The following is a 21,924-nucleotide window of genomic DNA, read 5'->3' as shown; positions in this document are numbered from 1 at the left end:
AATATAAGTTGTCAAATCATCATCTACTTGTTGATAAAGAGTAATATAAAACATAAATATATTGTCAAAAGGATTTATCTTCACCAGATAAATTTATATACATATATAATATATTTATTCTATATGTCTAGGGACTCAGCTGGAATCAAGTAGGGTTATTATCATTCTCAAGCCTGTGAGTGAAAGTTGCTCAGTCATGTCCCACTCTTTGCAACCCCATGGACTATACAGTCCATAGAATTCTCCAGGCCAGAATACTGGAGTAGGTATTCTTCTCCAGGGGATCTTCCCAAGCCAGAGATCAAACCCAGGTCTCCCGCGTTGCAGGCGGATTCTTAACCAGATGAGCCACAAGGGAAGCCCATTCTTAAAAAGCCTGTACTACCTGGAATTAATGTGGAAGCTATCCATTTTCAAAAACTAGGCAAAATGAAATATTCTATGGTCATGCTACTGCATTATTTTTGATACAGTGGTACATGTTTTAATCTGCAGAAAGCTAAACTTACACAGTGGGATGTGCTTCTTTACAATTATAGATACTGTTTCATCCAGAGACGCAGACTGAGCTTTTCTACTTACTTTTGTTTTAGTAAGTTTTAGAAAAACTTACTAAACTTACTGTGTATATATGTGAGTGTATGTGTACAGTATTTGCCTGACCAGTTACACTTCAAGTATAAAAATTAAGGAGCTTTCCTGGTGGCTCAGTGGTAAAGAAGCTACCTGCCAATGCAGGAGACATAATTTTGATCCCTGGTCTGGGAAAATCCCAAATGCCATGGAGCAATTATGCCCACATGCCACAACTATTGAGCCTGTGCTCTAGAGCTGGGGAGCTATGACTACTGAAGCCCGTGTGCCCTGGAGACCATGCTACACAAGAGAAGACACAATAAAATTAGAGAGTAGCCCCCTGCTTACAACTAGAGAAAAGCCTGCACAGCAGTGAAGACCTAGTACAGCCAAAATTAAATAAATAAATAAAATTATTTTTAAAAACTCAAAATTTCTGTTATTCATCCCAATATTTCAATTTAGGGAGCTCCTTACTTCTATATTTAACTAGATCACCATTTTCCAGTATGGAGACATCAGTGTATGTAGCTAAAAATGTATTTCAGTATTTATTTATTTTAGTATGCTTTCAGAAATTTAACTAAAATACTAAATTATGATATAAAATTTCCTTTTTCAATAAAATTACTAACATAAAAAGAGGTAATTTAAAGTATTAAGGAAATAATATTATAGGATTTAATGTGGAAATATCAAATATTACAGAGGTAGGGCTTTCCTGGTGGCTCAGTAGTAAAGAATCCATCTGTCCGTGCAGGAGACATGGTTTTGATCCCTGGTCCAGGAGGATCCCACATCCGGTGGAGCACTGAGCCCATGTACCACAACTACTGAGCCTGTGGTTCTAGAGCCCCAGGAGCCACAACTAGCGAGCCCATGTGTCACAACTGCAAAGCCTGCGCATCTGAGAGCCTATGCTCTGCAACAAGTGAAGCACCAAAATGAGAGGTCCACGTATCACGACTAGAGCATAGTCCCTGCTTGCTTCAACTAGAGAAAAGCCTGCACAGCAGTGAACACCCAGCACAGCCAAAAATAAATAAAAATTTTTTAAAAGTTACAGAGGTAGTATTTAAAAGAAGTTCAGAAAATAACTGCTCTAAATAACTCATTGAAAGCATCTTCTTACATGTTAATATTAAGTTCTTTTGTCATATGGTTTTACAGAGTATTTTGAGTGGTAAATACCTGATAGTTTAAAGAAACCAGGTTGTATCATTCGGTAATCAGAGACTCTTGCCTGAGTAAATTAGCAGAAGAATGTGGTATATAATTTTCTATCACTCCTTACTATAAAATAAATCCTAAATAAAGCAAAGATCTAAGGGGGAAAAATGACAGAAGGGAGCAACATAGGATGACATAGTTGGATATCACCAACTCAATGGACATGAGTTTGAGTCAACTCTGTCTCCCAGACAGGGAAGCCTGGCATATTGCAGTTCATGGGGTCACAAAGAGTCAGACACAACTTAGTGACTGAACAACAATAATAATCTTGGAGCAGAACAGATCTTTCAAAGCATGATTTAAATTTCAGAAGACTTCAAAGATCTAAGAATTTGACCATTAATTTTTAAAAATTTCTCCATTGCAAAGAAAGTAAATAATAAATAAAATCAAAAAACAAAATAGAAAACTTATTTGCAGCATATGACAGACAAAAGCTAATTTCCATAACATAGTATAAGTCCTACAATACACACACACACACACACACACAAAGAAAGACAACTAAAGGATAACAGAAAATCTAAGGTCATGAAACTAGTAAACATAAATGGCTTTTAAACATACTAGAATGTACTTAAATTTCTCATAATACAAGAAATACAACATAAAACCAGACATTCCTTTTACCTGCTTCGTAAGAATTTTAAAAGTTTGATAGATATGTGTATATATTCATATAGATATATGGCATATGTATATATGTATATGAATCTAAGCCTCTGCACCAGAATTAGCAAGCCCACGCTGTAGAGACAGCAAACAGCAACCACTGAGCCCACACGCTCCAGAGCCCAGTGTTCCACACCAAGAGAAGCCCCAACCACTGCAACTAGAGAAGGCGCACATGCAGCACGGAGGACCTAGTGCAGCCTGAATTAATTAATTTTTAAAAATTATCTATTGTGCTTTATAAAATTTTAGTTTTTGTAAGTTCAAAAATAAAATCTGAGGCTAGCTGGTATTTTAGTCGGTTCCTTTAAATTTGTGTGGACTGGATGAAAAATAAAGAAAACTAATAAAATATTAGACTATTTTGTGTATGCAATAAAAATACCAGGTTTTTAAAAAGAATTTAGAAGCCTGAGTAATTTTTTTCAGTCATTTCCAGGACTCTTGGATTTGTATGCAGAGTCTTCTTACAATGCTAACAGTCTGTTTATTTAAGTCTGCATTAAATGCTAAATCCCAGGGCCCCATATCAACGCAAGCATTACTGGAGCAAGTGACCAAGGGAGAGAGTGGTAAGACATGAACTGGGAGATAGAGCCAGAGGTCAGGTCTTTTTGGGCCTTAGAGCCTACATAAAATATTTGGACTTTAAGTTTACCATGCAGTGACTGAAGGCTTTTATTTTTAAGCATGTCATTTCTGATGTTGATCTGATATGAATTTTTAAATCACAGAAGTCTATAATAGCCATTTTCTAACGATATATATGAGCCATGCCATGTAGGGCCACCCAAGACAGAAGGGTCATGGTGGACAGTTCTGACAAAATGTGGTCCACTGCAGAAGGGAATGGCAAACCATTTCAGTATTCTTGCCTTGAGAACCCCATGAACATTATGAAATGGCAAGAAGACAGGACACTGAAAGATGAACTCCCCAGGTTGGTTGGTGCCCAATATGCTACCGGAGATCAGTGGAGAAATAACTCCAGAAAGAATGAAGAGAGGGAGCCAAAGCAACAACACCACCCAGCTGTGGATGCGGCTGGTGATGGAAGTAAAGTCCGATGCTGTAAAGAGCAATATTGCATAGGAACCTGGAATGTTAGGTCCACGAATCAAGGCAAATTGGAAGTGGTCAAATAGGAAATGGCAAGAGTGAACAATGACATTTTAGGAATCAGCAAACTAAAATGGACTGAAATGGGTGGATTTAACTCAGACGACCATTATGTCTACTACTGTAGGCAAGAATACCTTAGAGGAAGTGGAGTAGCCATCATAATCAACAAGAGTCCAAAATGCAGTACTTGGATTCAATCTCAAAACCAACAGAATGATCTCTATTTGTTTGTAAGGCAAACCATTAAATAACATAGTAATCCAAGTCTATGCCCCGACCAGTAATGCTGAAGAAGCTGAAGTTGAATGGTGCTATGAAGATCTACAAGAACTTCCAGAACTAACACCCAAAAAAGATGTCCTCTTCGTTATAGGGGACTGGAATGCAAAAGTAGGAAGTCAAGAAATACCTAAAGTAACAGGCAAATTTGGCCTTGGAGTACAGAATGAAGCAGGGCAGAGGCTAATAAGAGTTTTGCCAAGAGAACACACTGGTCATAGCAAACACCCTCTTCCAACAACACAAGAGAAGACTCTACACATGGACATCGCCAGATGGTCAACACCAAAATCAGATTGATTATATTCTTTGCAGCCAAAGATGGAGAAGCTCTACACAGTCAGCAAAAACAAGATCAGGAGCTGACTGTGGCTCAGAGCATGAACTCCTTATTGCCAAATTCAGACTTAAATTGAAGACAGTAAGGAAAACCACTAGACCATTCAGATATGACCTAAATCAAATCCCTTACGATTATACAATGGAAGTGACAAAGAGATTCAAGGGATTAGATCTGATAGAGTGCCTGAAGAACTATGGATAGAGGTTCATGACACTGTACAGGAGGCAGTGATCAAGACCATCCCTAAGAAAAAGAAATGCAAAAAGGCAAAATGGCTATCTGAGGAGGCCTTACAAATAACTGTAAAAAGAAGAGAAGTGAAAGGCAAAAGAGAAAAGGAAAGATACATCCACTTGAATGCAGAGTTCCAAAGAACAGCAAGGAGAGATAAGAAAGCCTTACTCAGTAACCAATGCAAAGAAATAGAGGAAAATGATAGAATGGGAAAGACTAGAGATCTCTTCAAGAAAATTAGAGATACCAAGGGAACATTTCATGCAAAGATGGGCACAATAAAAGACAGAAATGATATGGACCTAAAAGAAGCAGAAGATATTAAGAGGTGGCAAGAATACACAGAAGAACTATACAAAAGATCTTCACGACCCAGATAATCACGATGGTGTGATCACTCACCTAGAGCCAGACATCCTGAAGGTGAAGTCAAGTGGGCCTTAGGAAGCATCACTATGAACAAAGCTAGTGGAGGGATGGAATTCCAGCTGAGCTATTTCAATTCCTAAAAGATGATGTTGTGAAAGTACCAATTGAGTGCTGGCACACTCAATATGCCAGCAAATTTGGAAAACTCAGCAGTGGCCACAGGACTGGAAAAGGTGAGTTTCCATTCCAATCCCAAAGAAAGTCAGTGCCAAGGAACGTTCAAACTACCACACAATTGCACTCATCTCACACACTAGCAAAGCAATGCTCAAAATTCTGCAAGCAAGGCTTCAACAGTACGTGAACCAAGAACTTCCAGATGTTCAAGCTGTATTTAGAAAGAGCAGAGGAACCAGAGATCAAATTGCCAACATCTGCTGGATCATCAAAAAAGCAAAAAAGGTCCAGAAAAGCATCTACTTCTGCTTTATTGACTATGCCAAAGCCTTTGAATGTGTGGATCACAACAAACTGTTGAAAATTCTGAGAGAGATAGGAATACCAGACCACCTGACCTGCCTCCTGAGAAATCTGCATTCAGGTCAAGAAGCAACAGTTAGAACTGGACATGGAACAACAGACTGGTTCCATATAGGAAGAGTACATCAAGGCTGTATATTGTCACCCTGCTTATTTAACTTCTATGCAGAGTACATCATGAGAATTGCTGGACTGGATGAAGCACAAGCTGGAATCAAGATTGCCAGGGGACATATCGGTAACCTCAGATATGCAGATGACACCACCCTTATGGCAGAAAGTGAAGAGGAACTAAAAAGCCTCTTGATGAAAGTAAAAGAGGAGAGTGAAAAAGTTGGCTTAAACTCAATATTCAGAAAATTAAGATCATGGCATCTGGTCCCATCACTTCATGGCAAATAGATGGGGAAACAATGGAAATAGTGGCTGACTTTATTTTGGGGGGGCTCCCCTCCCAAATCACTGCAGATGGTGACTGCAGCCATGAAGTTAAAAGATGCTTGCTCCTTGGAAGAAAAGCTATGACAAACCTAGACAGTATATTAAAAAGCAGAGACATTACTTTGCCAACAAAAGCCCGTCTAGTCAAAGGTATGGTTTTTCCAGTAGTCATGTGTGGATGTGAGAGTTGAACTATAGAGAAAGCTGAGTTCTGAAGAATTGATGCTTTTGAACTGTGGTGCTGGAGAGGACTCTTGAGAGTCTCTTGGACTGCAAGGAGATCACATCAGTTCAATCTAAATGAAATCAGTCCTGAATATTCACTGAAAGGACTGATGCTGAAGCTGCAACTCCAATACTTTGGCCACCTGATGTGAAGAACTAACTCATTTGAAAAGATCCTGATGCTGGGAAAGACTGAAGGTGGGAGGCGAAGGGGACAACAGAGGATAAGATGGTTGGATGGCATTACTGACTCAATGTACGGGAGTTTGAGTAGGCTCCAGAAGTTGGTGATGGACCGAGGCCTGGCATGCTGCAGTCCATGGAGTTGCAGAGTCAGACAGGACTGAGTGACTCAACTGAACTGATGGTATCTCTTATTCTTTATAGCAGAGGATATTTTGCTTTCTATAACACATCGTTTTAATTTTTTAGTGTGAAAGTAATTTATCCTTTTCTCACTGTAGAAAATTAAGAAAAATATTTAAAAAGAATAAATGCATCTGCAAATCTAACCCAGAAGTGGACAAACTATGGCCAGCAAGCCTATTTTTTGTAAATTAAGTTTTATTGGAACACAGCACCCCACCCTGCCCCCCCATCTGTTGACTGTTAATTACAGCTGCTTTCCATACCACCACAGCACAGTCTAGTAGTTATGACAGAAACTCTATGGTCTACAAAACCTAAAATGTTTACATCAGCCAGCACTTTACAGAAAAGGTTTGATGACCTTTGTTCTAACCCTATGAAACAATGTTAATATATTAACTACATTTTCAAAGGTATGTTCTAGACATATTTCTAAAGTGAGGATCAGACTATAAATACAACTATATATTTTGCTGAGCTCTCTTACCACTATACCATCAGCATTTGTGCATGTAATTAACATTCATTATGAAAGATAGCCAGAGGCCAACATTTTTTAAGCTAGTGTATATTGTACCTTTTAAATATGTCATCATCTATGTAAAGAATCCTTATTTATTCCCCTGTTTTCTGACATTTAGTTTTAATTTTTATTCCTAGATAATGCTGTGGTGAATAATTTTGTTAATACTTTTTTCATTTTTATTATTTCCTTTGACTAGGTTCCTTAAGGCAAAATTATCGAATCAAAGGGTATTAACATTTTTATGACCCGTGATAAATATACTGAGATTTTAAATCCTTGTTTGCCAAAACTCTAGGCCTCTGCCAAGATTGAATAACAACATATGGATAAACTAAATAATGGGGAGATTGCTTGCAGAAATCACTAATTTTTCATATTTTAAATATTTGTGAGGATATTTATAAATATAACTAATCTTTATTTTGGATAGAATATTGTTCTAAGTGATTTACATATAATAACTCATTTAGTCCCTACAACGACCCTTTGGGATAGGTTTTACTACCCCTATTTTAGAGGCACAGCGAAGATTAAAACCTAGATACTGTGACACCAGAGTTCTTGCATTTAACCACTTTGCTAAACAGTTGGAGTATTCATGCTTCTTGTTCATTTTTCTTTTCATATACACTATCATATTACTACTACTATTAAGAATTATGTTCTGTGTGAACCTTCTAGGAAGTGTGCTTTGACTCTAAAGATCTGTGACTTCAAAAAAGTTGGAAACCCATTTATCTCAAGGACTGTATCCTGTTGGCAATAGGATTATTAATTTACATTACATATTTCTCCTTCCATTCCTTTGGGTTTTCTGTATTTGTTCTCTCATTTTTTCATCTCTCAGTACTTTGTCTTGTTGACATTTATCTCCAAAGTTTAAAGTTTCCATGTCATGCTGTTATTGAAAATTTATTTAGTATTACTCCTAATTACCACCATGAACACAGAGGCAGGCAGAATCAGCTTCCAGAAACTCAAGGAAAATTTTATCTACTATAATTTTTTTAAAAGATAGATGCAGACACAACTTTGATGTTATAATTACTTCTTTTGGGTTTCCAGCTATTTTTAAAACAAATTTACACCATTTCATGCTTGTGTGAAACCTCAAGGATAATGTTCAAGAGTTCCTCCAATTATTTTTCCAAAGCATAAGACCTACATCTTAATTGTTTTAATTAGCAAACCTATGAAAATTAATTAAAATTGGCATCATACTTCCAAAATTACATACCACTGAATACTGAACATAAAAATCTTAATTGAAACACTGAAAAGCTTGAAACCAACTTGTTTTAATTGTCTAATATGTTTGCTTGAGGAATAAAATAATGAAAACAGTGAGTAAAAAGATGATGCCTTTTTCAGGGAGTCTACAAGAAAGACCTTCTAAATTTGTGCTTCAAAAAGTAATAACGATGATGATGTGGCCAGTTTCTTTTTCACTCTACCAAGATACAGAATTTGCTTTCAGTAGAGGTGCCCACCCTGATGAGAGGGAAGCAATTCAGTTGCAGTGAGTCCCTGACAGCTTTGCATGGAGATGAAATGTGAGCAGCCTAAGGAAGTGGCATCAACTAGTGTCCAGGCAGAGAAAGGAAGGGAAAAGAAAGAGATGCAAATGGTCTGGCTGTCAGGAGAGTCAACTGTTGCTCCAGTAAGTGCCAGGAACTGGGTTAGAAGCCTTCCCAGAGGCTTTTTTTTTTTTCCCTGAAAAAGAACAGGCCAAATTGTGTTTTTATTAACCTCATTTTACAGCTAATAAAATCAGATTAAAAGGGATTAAGTAATCTGTGAAAAGCCATACAGAATGAACATGGCAGGACATGTTCTCTTCACCATTTGCTCCTTCTCCCTTGGTGGATCATGTCTCCCCTTCAAGCTCTAATCCTAATTCTATTCCTGCTATGACCACTTCAAGGAGGGAGGCAGTTCATACATGACAAATCCACAGCTAACATCATACTCAACAGTGAAAAGCTGAAAGCCTTCCTTCTAAGATCAGGAACAAAACAAAGATGTCCACTCTGGCTACTTTTATTCTACATGGTTTTGGAAGTCCTAGCCACAGCAATCAGAGAAGAAAAGGAAATAAGAAAATAAAAGGAATCCAAATTGGAAAGGAAGAAGTAAAACTGTCATTGTGTGCAGATGACATGATACTATACATAGAAAATCTAACATTGCTATCAGAAAACTATTAGAGCTCATCAGTGAATTCAATAAAGAGGCAGGATACAAAGTCAATTTACAAAAATCTGTTTAATGTCTATATATTAATAATGCACTATAAGAAAGAGAAATTAAGGAAACAATCCACATACCGTTACATCAAAAAGAAGAAAATACCTAGGAATAAACCTACCCAAGAAAGCAAAAGAACTGTATTCCAAAAACTACTAGATGCTAATGAAAGAAATTAAAGATGACACAAACAGATGGAAAGATATACCACTCATCCTGGGACTGGAAGAATCAATATTTTAAAATGATCATACTACCCATAGCAATCTATAGATTCAAAGCAATCCCTATCAAGTTACCAATGACATTTTTCACAGAACTGGAACAAAAATTTTTTAATTTGCATAGAAACACAAAAGACCCCCATTAGCCAAAACAATTCTGAGAAAGATTAGAGCTGGGAGAATCAAGCTCCCTGACTTCAAACAATACTACAAATCTACGGTAATCAAAACAGTAAGATCCTGAAACAAAAACAGACACTAGATCAATGGAACAAAATAGAAAGCTCAGAAATAGGTGGGACTATAAACTAATACAGCCACTATGGAAAACAGTATGATTTTAGTTTCTTAAAACTAAAAATAGAACTACTATATGACCCAGCAATCCCACTACTGAGCCTATACCCAGCCTAAAACCATAATTTAAAAAGATACATGCACTGCAATGTTCACAGCAGCACTATTTACAATAGCCAGGACATGGAACCTACCTAAATGTCCATCAACAGAGGAACAGATAATGAAGGTGTGGTACGTATATACACAGCAACATTGTGTATATGCATGTTAGTCACTCAGTAGTGTCCAACTCTTTGTGACCCCATGGACTATACAGCCTGCCATGCTCCTCTGACCATGGAATTTTCCAGACAAGAACACTGGAGTGAGTAGCCATTCTCTTCTCCAGGGGATCTTCCTGACCTAGGGATCAAACCCAGGTATCCTGCATTCAGGCAGATTCTTCACCATCTGAGCCACCAGGGAAGCCCAAAGGAATATTACTCAACCATAAAAAGGAACAAAATTGTATCATTTGTAGAGATGTGGATGGATCTAGAGAGTGTCATATAGAGTGAAATAAGTCAGAAAGAGAAAAACAAATATTGTATATTAATACAGATAGGTGGAATAAAAAAAAAAAGGTCAGATGATACGATGTACAAAGTTGAAACAGAGACACAGACATACAGAACAAATGTATGGATACCAAGGGGGAAAGGGAGCAGGAGGAACTGGATACTGGGATTGACACATATACACTATTGATACTGTGTATATAATAGATAACTAATGAGAAATACTGTATAGTACAGGGAACTCTACTTAATGCAGCTTGGTGACCTGAATAGAAAGGAAGTCCAAAAGGGAGGGTATATACATATAAGTATGGCTGATTCATTTTGCTATACAATAGAAAGGAACATGGGCTTCCCTGGTGGCTTAGATGATAAAGAATCTGCCTGCAATGCAGGAGACCAGGGCTGGACCCCTGGGTCAGGAAGATCCCCTGGAGTAGGAAATGGCAACCCACTCCAGTATTCTTGCCTGGAGAATTCCATGGACAGAGGAGCCTGGCAAGCTACAGACCATGGGGTTGCAAAGAGTCGGACACAACTGGGCAACTAACACTTTCACTTTTCAGAAACTAACACAACATTGTAAAGCAACTATATTCCAATTAAAATTAATTAAAAAAAAAGAAAGCTCAGAAATAAACCCATACATTTACAGTCAATTAACCTATGACAAAGAAGGCAAGAACACACAATGCAGAAAAGATTCTGTCTTCAATAAGTCGCGTTGGGAGAACTAGACAGCTATGTGTAAAAGAATTAAATTAGAACATTCTCTAACACTATATACAAAAATAAACTCAAGATGTATTAAAGACCCAAATGTAAGACCAGATATTATAAAACCCCTAGAGGAAATCATAGGCAGAACACTCTGACATAAAGTGCTGTAGTATTTTTTTTGCACCCATTGCCTACAGTAATAAAAACAAAAGCAAAAATAAATGAATGGGATCTAATTAAACTTAGCTTTTGCACAGCAAAGGAAACCATATACAAAACAAAAATCTATGGAATGGGAGAAAATATTTGCAAATTATGTGACAGATGAGGGATTAATTTCCAAAAACACAAACAGCTTATACAGCTTGATATTTAAAAAAAAAACCCTAAAACAAAAACAACCCAACAGAAAAATGACCAGAAGACCTAAATAAACATTTACCCAAAGAAGACATACAGATGGTTATCAGGCACATGAAATGATACTTCACATCACCAATTATTAGAGAAATGCAAATTAAAATGAGGTATCACCTCACACTGGTCAGAATGGCCATCATCGTGAAGTGTACAAATAACAAGTGCTAGAGAGGGTACAGAGAAAAAAAAACATTCTTACACGTTGGTGGGAATGTAAACCAGTGTAGCCACTATGGAGAACAGTATAGAGGTTCCTTTACAAACTAAAAAGAGAGTTACCATAGTATTCATCAATCTCATTCCTCAGTGTAAATCCAGAAAAGATGAAAACTCTCATTCAAAAAGATACATGCACCCTGTGTTCATAGCACCATGATTTCCAATAGCCAATAGCTGGAAGCAACCTAGATGTCCATCAATAGATGAATGGATAAAGAAGATGTGATATATATGTGTATTATTATCCAGCCATAAAAAAGAATGAAATAACATCATTTACAGCAACATAGATGGACATACAGATTATCATACTTCATGAAGTCAAAGACAAACATTATATCACTTACATGTGGAATCTAAAAATATGATACAAATGAACTTGCATACAAAACAGAAATAGACTCACAGATACAGAAAACAAGTTTATGGTTTACCAAAGGGGAGAAAGGGGGAGGGATAAATTAGGAATTTGGGATTAGCAGATATACACAACTATATATAAAATAGATTAAAAAATAAGGATTTACTGCATGGCACAGGGAACTGTATTCAATATCTTGTAATAACCAATAAAGTGATAGCATCAGCAACTCGATGGACATGAGTTTGAGCAAGCTCCAAGAGTTGGTGATGGACAGGAAAGCCTGGTGTGCGGCAGTCCATGGGGTCACAAAGAGTTGGACACGACTGAGTGACTGAACTGACTGACTGAATAACCTATAATGGACAAGAATATGAAAAAGTAAATATGTGTATATATATCTGAATCACTTTACTGTACACCTGAAACATTACAAATCAAGTAGACCTCAATAAAAATAATGACAGATTCAATTTCTCTGCATCCAAATAAAATAAAAATTGGTGATCTGAATATAATAAACTAAAACTGCTTTGAAAAGAAAACATTTTCTTAAGAGTTAATACTTATCTGTGCAACTTGGATGATTCCTCAAACATATTTTCAGTAGTCACTTTTATAAAAAATCACTACTCCTGTATTTTTGCTACTATCACTTTTATTCAAGAAGTACAAATACATCTTTCCACATTCTTCTCATTTTATTTGATGTTTCAGAAGTATGCACTTCCTCCTGTTATGCATGTGTTATGTAGTTTATTTGTAATAAACCTTTCTTATTGCATGCAAAGACATGCAAAATAAAGAAAATGGCAATATTTGCACTTTGCCCGTTTGGTTTGGAAAGTTTCCTCGCCATATCAGTTTTCATACTTATTATTCTTCAAACATAATGGGTGCATATTCTTGGATTTTTCTCTGGATTCTCCAGAGATCTAATAGTACATTTAGAACACTTTTCACCACAAACATGTGCATCTGTACCATGTATGCTACAGTAATAGATTTTCATCAGTGATACAAGATCATATTTATAATTTGATTTTGGAGTTCTTAAAAAACTCTCCATGGAACCCTTGGTTCCAGAAAACACTATGAAAACCATAGTAATAGGAAATGGATAGTCATTAAAGGTGAGAGACACTAACAGATCTGCATTTTATAATAACATCTCTGGTCATAAAATGGAGACGCTTAAAGAGGGAATAGATTATTAGAACCTGAGAGATCTATTAGAAGCTTACTCTAAGGCACGATGGAGGGCTGAACTTCAAATTAAGAATTAGAAAAGATGTGATATTTGAAAAGTAAAATTTTAAAAATTAGACAATTATCAGTTATCAGAATTGAGAAATAAGAGATCATTGATAGCTTCCTGCTTTGGAGTTCACCATAATTAAGTGTGGTAAAGACAGAACAGGATGTTGAAGACAGGGGAACATGTTTTTGTTGTTTCACAGTGAAGCAAATCAAGAATCAGATTGATTTAAAATACTACGCAGCTGAGGTACTAAATCTTCAGTGGACAGCTAAATACAGATCTAGAATTCAAGAGAAAGACTAGGGCTGCCTTTGAATTTGATAACCAATTTGATAAAGCCATGGGAGTGATAGGCAAGGAGAAAGTGCAGACTGAGTTGAGAAGATGGTTAAGGGCCAATTCTGAAGACCGTGGACCATTATGGAGAGTGTGGGGAAAGAGCTACTGAAAAGTTAAGTTACTCTAAGTCAAGCAGGCAAGAGTTAACATTATAGAAGTATGCAAACTAGAAATGTGGAAGTAAGGAGAAAGCCAGTGCTAAGCCTCTGAGAAATGCATTTTTTTCTCAATCCTTTTTTTCCTCTTCTAAATCTCTGTGCACCTTTACCCTCTGCTATCTCTTACTCAAAAAAGAAAAAAAAGAAATTAAAGCCTTAGTGAATGATTTTACTCCTGCTTCAAAAAGAAGCTTGGTGCCATCCGGTATGACCTATTTATTACACACTCTTTACCTTCACAAACCATTTTTCCATATAAATCCTTCTATGTTTCTTTTCTTTTTCCACTCCTAAGGCAACTCTGAGTCCTCTTACTTCTTTTCTACTCCTCACTTTCTTCTGTGTTCTCATGATAGATCTTCTTCCCACTTCAACAAATACAGTCTCCTCAAGGCTTCTTTATTTTTCTGGGCTCCAAAATCACTGCAGATGGTGACTGCAGCCATGAAATTAAAAGACGCTTACTCCTTGGAAGGAAAGTTATGACCAACCTAGACAGCATATTAAAAAGCAGAGACATTACTTTGCCAACAAATGTCTGTCTAGTCAAGGCTATGGTTTTTCCAGTGGTCATGTATGGATGTGAGAGTTGGACTATAAAGAAAGCTGAGTGCCGAAGAATTGATGCTTTTGAACTGTGGTGTTGGAGAAGACTCTTGAGAGTCCCCTTGGACTGCAAGGAGGTCCAATCAGTCCATCCTAAAGGAGATCAGTCCTGGGTGTTCAATGGAAGGACTGGAAGCTGAAACTCCAGTACTTTGGCCACCTGATGTGGAGAGCTGGCTCATTTGAATAGACTCTGATGCTGCAAAAGATTGAGGGCAGGAGGAGAAGGGGACAACAGAGGATGAGATGGCTGGATGGCACCACCAACTTGATGGACATGGGTTTGGGTGGACTCCGGGAGTTGGTGATGGACAGGGAGGCCTGGCATGCTGTGGTTCATGGGGTCGCAAAGAGTCAGACACGACAACTGAGCGACTGAACTGAACTGAAGGCTTCTTCCTTTAGTTCTTAAAATATGAAAACTTCTTCCCTAACACTGGCTTCTTGGAGGCTGCTGCTCCCAATAACTGCCCTCTTTCCTCCTTTCCCAACCAGTGTTGAAAAAATATTTTTTATACCTACTGCACCTCATTCTTCTCCTCCCATTCTCTTCTGAATCTCCATAGTCTGACTTTTTCCTCCACCCCAGTATTAAATTCCTTGGTCAAAGGTTAGCAGTGACTTTCTTCCAGCCAACTCTTTTGTCCTTTTCTTAGATCAGCCTAATCAACTGCCTGCCTCATCTGACATTGCTGATTGGTCAGCCTGTCTTCGAAGCCACTGGGGTGTCCATGGTCTCGACCTGCCTCTGTGCCAGGTCTCTCCTCTAGCAGTGTTTCTTCCTCCTCCTAACTCAAATTGTGGGTATTCCCTGAGTTGCAAACCTTGTTGTTATTTCCTCACTGTACATGCAATGTTCCTTCAGACCATTCATCTATTCTGCTAGTTTCCATTGCCATTTCTATTCCAGTGGCTCTCAAGCCCGTATCTCCTGTCTTGACAGAAAGATTACGTTGGTACTCCCATCTCTCTCGAGCCATCTGTGAACTAAAAGTGAAGACAGTAGGCTGAAGACAGAGGATGCAGCTGATCGAGGGCAATACTTTGAGAATCACTAGCTTAGAACAATGATTCTCAAAACTTGGCTTCACTTTAGAATCACTAGGATAGCTTTTTAAAAACTCTGAATGCCCAATTCTTTCGACTGAAGCGACTTAGCAGAGAGTCGGACACGACTGAAGCGACTTAGCAGCAGCAGCCCAATTCTTTCAACCATCACTCACGTGTTTTCCAGAGTCCAACCCACCTGAGTTAATATTACTTGTCAACCTCTGATTTGAAGTATCCTTCTCAAAACTGAGGACCCAAAAATAAGTATGACCCTCCAGAGGTTCACCCAGTGTAAGCAGGATACAGGAAGGCTGCTCCTTGCTGGTGTTACGGCACCACTCAGTACCTGTCAGCAAGCAGAGGATCACCTCTGTTAACCAGGTCCCTGTTTCCCTTACACCACAAATGATGCCCAAGAACCAAACAGAAGAAAGGAAAGAGTTAGCCGCTCAGTCCTGTCCAACTCTTTTTGACCCTATGGACTGTAGGCCACCAGGCTCCTATGTCCATGGTATTCTCCAGGCAGGAATACTGGAATGGGTAGCCATTCCCTTCTCCAGGGGATCTTCCTGACCCAGGGATCAAACCCAGGTCTCCTGTATTGCAGGCAGATTCTTTAACCACCAAACCTACGTTGTATCATATAATTCTACTTTTCTTGATTCACACACACACACATATACACACACAAAAAAAGAGAGAGAGAAGTATCATAGATTTTAAAACCAAGGTGTATGTAACATGGCAAAAGCAGAGTCAGAGAGAGGTTATTCCAACAGTGATGTTGTGGGTTAAGATGGAAGATCAGATCATCTTCAAAGCAGTTCTATTAATGCTTGTATGACCTGCTATAGACTAGACTAGTACATAGGTCTTTGGAGAGCAAGTGTAAAGATATAAAAGTGATGTTTCATGAATTTTATCTGGGATATTTTGAATAATAATATCACTGCTATAGCAAGTACAGCAAAGGTAACAGGGAAGACATTAATTTGTTTAAGTAAACAAAACTTATTTAGTGCTGTCAGTATGCCAGTATTGAGTGACAGTATCTAATGCTCTCACATACATATATTTATAGAATATGTGGGGCTCCTAGGTGATGCAATGGTAAAGAATTCACCTGCCAATGCAGGAGACGCAAGAAACAAGAGTTCAATCTCTGGGTCAGGAAGATCCCCTGGAAAAGGAAATGGCAACCCTCTCCAGTATTCTTGCCTGGAAAATACTATGGACAGAGGAGCCTAACATTGAGAGAGAAAAAGCTGCGAACACTGTCAAGTCATTCTACACAATAAAACTGTAGTTCAGTTTACGCTGTGACATTCAATAAAACAAATTCTATGGACTTAGGACATCAAGGCGAAATAGTGAGAAGTCATGTTTCTTGTCTGTTTGGGTGTGTTTTTCACTTTTAAACAAGATCTTATAGAGGGATGGGAGTGGAATAAGAGAGTAAATCAGTTCAATCTTTCATAGCATATTTACATCACCAAAAATAATAATAATAACTTTAATTGTACAGGAATAGAAAAAATGTTTGAATATCCATCTTTGACAAGATTCAGGACTTTGATGTGAGGGAAAAAAATAGAGACATTTAAGTTTAGATTTGGTGGTGGAATTTAAACCTCATGGCCATCAACATATCATAACGAATGTGACACTTGCATAATAGCACTTGTTTGAGCACTTTTAGAAAGAGCAGGGGGAGTCTTTGCAGTGCAGTAAAGGAGTTTAAATTTTTAAGGATGTTATCTTTTCAATGAGAAACAACACCTACTCAAAATAAGTTGGAGATTCATGTTCAGAATCTATGTTGTCAGTCTGATGTTCAGGAATGGTTACAGAAGGAAAGAGAATCTCAAGGTCACTGGGAATGATCGTTAGAGTATTCTTATAGGGCTTATCTGTGCTCACATGCCTAATTTTTTTCCAAGTGCAAAGAATGGCCACTTGCTTGAGACAGGCCCAGTGCCATCCTTTATTCAAGTTCCTTTATACTCCTCTTTTTAAAGAAGCTGTCAAGTTCTTTTTTTGCAGCTGACAGAAAAGGCCAAATCTGTGGTACAGGAAAGGAGGCGCAAAAAGAAACTTTTTTGTGTTGATGTTTTACTAAGTGAGCTAAGGAGAATTTTAGAATCATGTAATTTACTCTGGAGGCATTTACTGTACATAGCTATAGTGATGGTAATTTCTTTCATTGTTGAAGTGAAAAGATAACCATCAATCAGTTGTCAATTGGTCAATTGCAGAAGTGATGAAAAGAAACTGGTAGGAACAATCACTTCTGTGGCTACCTAGACCATTTGCAGGCTTAAGAAAAGTATGGGAACTGGATTGCATCTTAAAAAGGGATTGGACCAGATTTCTAAAAGGTTAATAGGCATAACTTCCTCGCATAGAATGGCTTTGCAGTTAAACATGATCAGGAAATGCATTTAAAAACAATGAACAGTTTAAATGACATGGGGTCAAAAAAGTTTAAAAAAATGTATTAAACTAGATATCAGGAAAGTAAGCCCCCAAATTTTGGAGTTCAGTGTGTTCTTAATGGAGGAAATAAATATAGTATATTAATAATCCAACACAAGTATTTTAATACAAATTAATGAAAACTATTTTGTACTCAGCCCTTAGCATCAATATGGGTTCTTTGAAATGAACTTTCCAGGTATTTATCATAAGAAATTGAAAGTCCAAGTTAATTTTAAACACTGTTATTAAGCAAATTTCTACAAATATTTTAATGTTTTAAACCTATGGAAGCTCATATAAAGGTTAAGATAGATTTAAAAATTATTAACTTGCATAAAAGGCAAATGGCACTTGGGATTTAGTGTTACAAGCAAGACTTCATTTTCATTTATCCTATTTACCTAAGAATAGCAATGTTACTGATTTATTCTGAAAGAACTTCCCCCACACACAGTGATTTTTTTTTTTTTTACTGTGGTAGGTAATAAAAAGGATTACAGGCCCCCAGAAGGATGAGATATCATCAGTTTGTAATCCAGCCCATGGTTTCCTAGATACCGTATTGTCTATTCTGTTCCGCTATGTGAAAAATGTTGAATATCAACAATGGGTTTCAGTGCTGTATTGTTGAGTTTTGTATGAACTAATCTAGCTTCACTAAGGAAAAAAAAAAAAAGAAAGAAAAGAAAAGAAAGAAAGAAGAAAAAAAGAGGAAAAAAAAAGAACCACAGCTTTGGACAAAAGTCTATAGCCAGTGCATTTGAAACTCCCCTTGCACAAGGGCTGACTGTAGCTGGGGAAAGACAGTTTACTCATTTGCTCTCTCCTTTCATACAGTTAGCTGGCCCTCTTCTCAGGTGTAGATCACGTATTATCATTTCACCTGTTTTGATTCTCTGATGAGGCAAGTCCCAGGACTTATCAGCAGGGATAGGCCTCATTGCCAAGACAGCTCTGTTCAGTATTTGGAAGGTAAGCCATTTGCGCAACTTCTCTGCTGTAGTGTGCTGGCCTAGCTCTAGAACTTTTGCAGCATATCACTTATTTTTAACTTTCACTTTTTTCTTCTCTTTTCTTCTTTTGGAGAAAGAAAGCCTGACAGGTTTCTCCGGGAAAGTGACCATCCATGGAATGAATGAAATGTTCCCTTTCTATTCCTGTAAGTAATTGACTTGTAACTAAAAATTGAACTGGCTGCTATGTCAACTGCAATGTGAGCTGCTGCTGGCACAGGTGTTGCTTACTCTTTAGCCTGGAAAGAAAGGGGGCTTAACCTGTGATTAAATTTCAAGTCAATTGACCTCAACAAGATAGTACATAATTCTCACTTGCCTACTGAATGGCCTGAGTCTCATTTTGACCCTGATTCTGGCACCTGCTTTTTTAATGTTTGGTGTAGCTAAAGCTAGAGGTTGCTCTTTTGGTTATAAATAAAGTGGGAGGAGAACAGTTCTAAGCAAATAACAAATGATGGTCAGCCGATTAAGTCTTTAATCCAGTGCTCAATGTGTTCTATTTCTTTAATGAATTAACTGCAAGTCATGTAAATTATTATTCAAACTTTTGTTTTAAAAAGTATGGGTTCATGTATTTTACTTTATTACTAAACCATTTTATTACTAAAGACATACAGTAAATCCAAATCAGAGAATTACAAACAAGCAAAAGAGGTGAGAATTATGATGCTTTCAAATCCTTAAGTTTGATTACGTAACCTATCACAGGCTCTCTAAATAAGACTTGCACTTTAATGATTTTTTTAGCCCTAGGAATTAAATAGCAGCATTGTTTTTCCTAGAATTACCACAGTTATCCAAGTAGGAGAGGAGCGAGTTTCTGTAAATAAACAAAAGACTGTTGAACTTTAGCAAAATGACCCTATTTGAGTTCTTGGAGAAAAACCTCTATTTCCAAAAAGCAAAATAAAAATTAATGACATCTAAAATTACCATTTACACATGAAGCTATTCTCTATTTTTTGCAAAATGGTTGCACGCTAAGAACTGGTCTGTAAGAGGAGAACAGCCTGGACTGTTGTTTTTTCTTCCTCATTTCCTTTTTAACCTGAGAATTAGAAGAAAGTGCTGATGATGCTTGCTTAACCCTGCTTTTAATGCCAGGCTGTGACCAGCTCTCTGTGAAACCATTTCTGACCCTCTGCTTGCAGTGTTGAGCCTGAATTTTTCCCCTTCCTTGCCCATCACTGTCAGTCAATTATAGGATTGAACTGAACCAGAAAATCTGGTACAGTCTGGTAATTAGTACAAAGGGTTTCCAGTCTAGTGTAAAGATGGGGATGCAAGAGCCCCAGCAGTCACAGAAATCGTTTTGATTGGCCGTGGACATTGCCTTTTAGTGCTGCTCGGTGACTTCCTAAAGATACTGCCTCCTACCCTACAGGTCTTCTCCTTTAAGTACATTATGGACCTTTTTTAAAGTCGAGTGTCTGTGTATGTGTGTGTGTTTCTTTTTTTAGATCCAACTTCTCCCATTTTTAGTCTGTCATTTTTGCCTATCAAACAGACACATTTTGACTTGCCCAACAAAGAACCAAGTTATCAACACTCACAGAAACTGACATTTTTAATTCAGGCTTCATTATGTCTTTGAATTATGACAGTGAAGTACAAAGACATTTTAAGAGTTTTTTCATTATTTTTTTTAAATCCAGCATTGGGATGTTTATCTTTCTTTAGTATTCATATTTCCTTTTCTACTTTTATTCTCAGTAATATATAATTAGCATTATCAAAACCATCAGCTATTATCCTTTATGACTTTTGACCTTTATTTTTTTAATATGTGTCAAGCTAGAGCACTCTCTAAAATAAGTAAAAACGCTTTCAGAGATTTTAATGAAATATTTTAGGGTTATAAAAACAATGAAATAATTTAAAACATGAATCTCTTTTAAATATCAATGTTACATGATAAATAACATTATATGATAAAATTATAGTGACAATAAATTTCAGAAAAAAATTATTTTGTAAAACAAACTTGTATTTGATGGTAAGTAAAATTTTATAATCTATATTTCATTACATCTTTAAACTACTACCATGGAGTTCTTGGCTTAATATCAATGCTATGTTTAGGTAAATCATATATTTTTTTGCAGAAGCAAACATCCTCTTTGATTATAAATGAGAAAAACTCATTAGTCACATATTAAATGCAGCAAAAGTGTTTGGTAGCTTGTCAGTGTAAACAAATGCCTGCCTTCAAAAGATAGATATATGTATATGTAAGGGCAAATTTAATGTCTGACACCTTGTTGCAAAAGCAACAGTCCCTAATATAACAAAAGCAAAAGAAAAAAACAAGGTTTTTCATTTCCAAGAATGCTATCCTTAGCACAATCTGCATCAAGATTTTATTCATGATGCATGTGTGCTGTGAATCTTCTAAAGGCCCATTTACTTACCCACATCTTAATGTAGTTTTAAATATCTGTTTTATCCTACATACAATCTTAACAAAAGTAGTTATGTGACCATGTCTGGTACTGATTTTTACATGTCTGGCTTTGCTATTAAATTTCAAGAAGGTTAATATTGCTTTTGTAACCCCTGTCACAAGTAACGTATTTTCCCAGTAAACATGTCATAATTTTAAAGGCTGTTCAAGAAGCAGTACTTCTGTTGAAATAGTTTTGCATTCATTTTTCTATTTTTTTAACCATAATATAGTGTATGCTTTGAAAAGAATACGCATATTTATGTAATTAACACTTTTTGTTTTTAGTAAAACCTTGCTCATTAAAAATAAGAGAGTCTTAGAAACCATACAAATGGGCAACTTCTCAGTGACAATATTTGCATTCAAATTTAATCCACCATCATGTTGGTATCTTGAAATGTATCCATAAAATGACTGAGGGAAGGATACATTCTGGTAATATTTTTCTTATTTTTTAATCTAAAATATATGTTGAAATTCAAAAGGTGCTTGCCACATGTGGTATGGCAGTATTCTACATTCTGTAATAGCTAAATGCTGTGTGAGTCTGTATAACATTACAGGGGTTCACAGGCTTTAATATGGACACAAAT

The 21,924-nt window shown here is 36.9% G+C and overlaps 2 long non-coding RNA genes across 4 annotated transcripts in view; one reads left to right on the top strand and one right to left on the bottom strand.

Annotated features, from left to right (window-relative positions):
- LOC132345662 (uncharacterized) overlaps positions 1–21,924 on the bottom strand; it is a 183,425-nt gene that overhangs the window by 74,390 nt on the left and 87,111 nt on the right. The gene's annotated exons all lie outside the window — the stretch shown is intronic.
- The window catches only part of LOC104970940 (uncharacterized), a 56,434-nt gene continuing 51,349 nt past the window's right edge, over positions 16,840–21,924 (top strand). For both annotated transcript variants that reach the window (XR_009495121.1, XR_804356.4), the window contains exons 1-2: positions 16,840–18,841; positions 18,960–19,028. This is a non-coding gene — a long non-coding RNA (uncharacterized lncRNA). The remainder of the gene's footprint in view (positions 18,842–18,959; positions 19,029–21,924) is intronic.

Source organism: Bos taurus, chromosome 1 (genome assembly GCF_002263795.3).
Source record: "Bos taurus isolate L1 Dominette 01449 registration number 42190680 breed Hereford chromosome 1, ARS-UCD2.0, whole genome shotgun sequence".
NCBI classification, from domain to species: domain Eukaryota; kingdom Metazoa; phylum Chordata; class Mammalia; order Artiodactyla; family Bovidae; genus Bos; species Bos taurus.
This window is presented reverse-complemented; position numbering and strand designations above follow the sequence as displayed.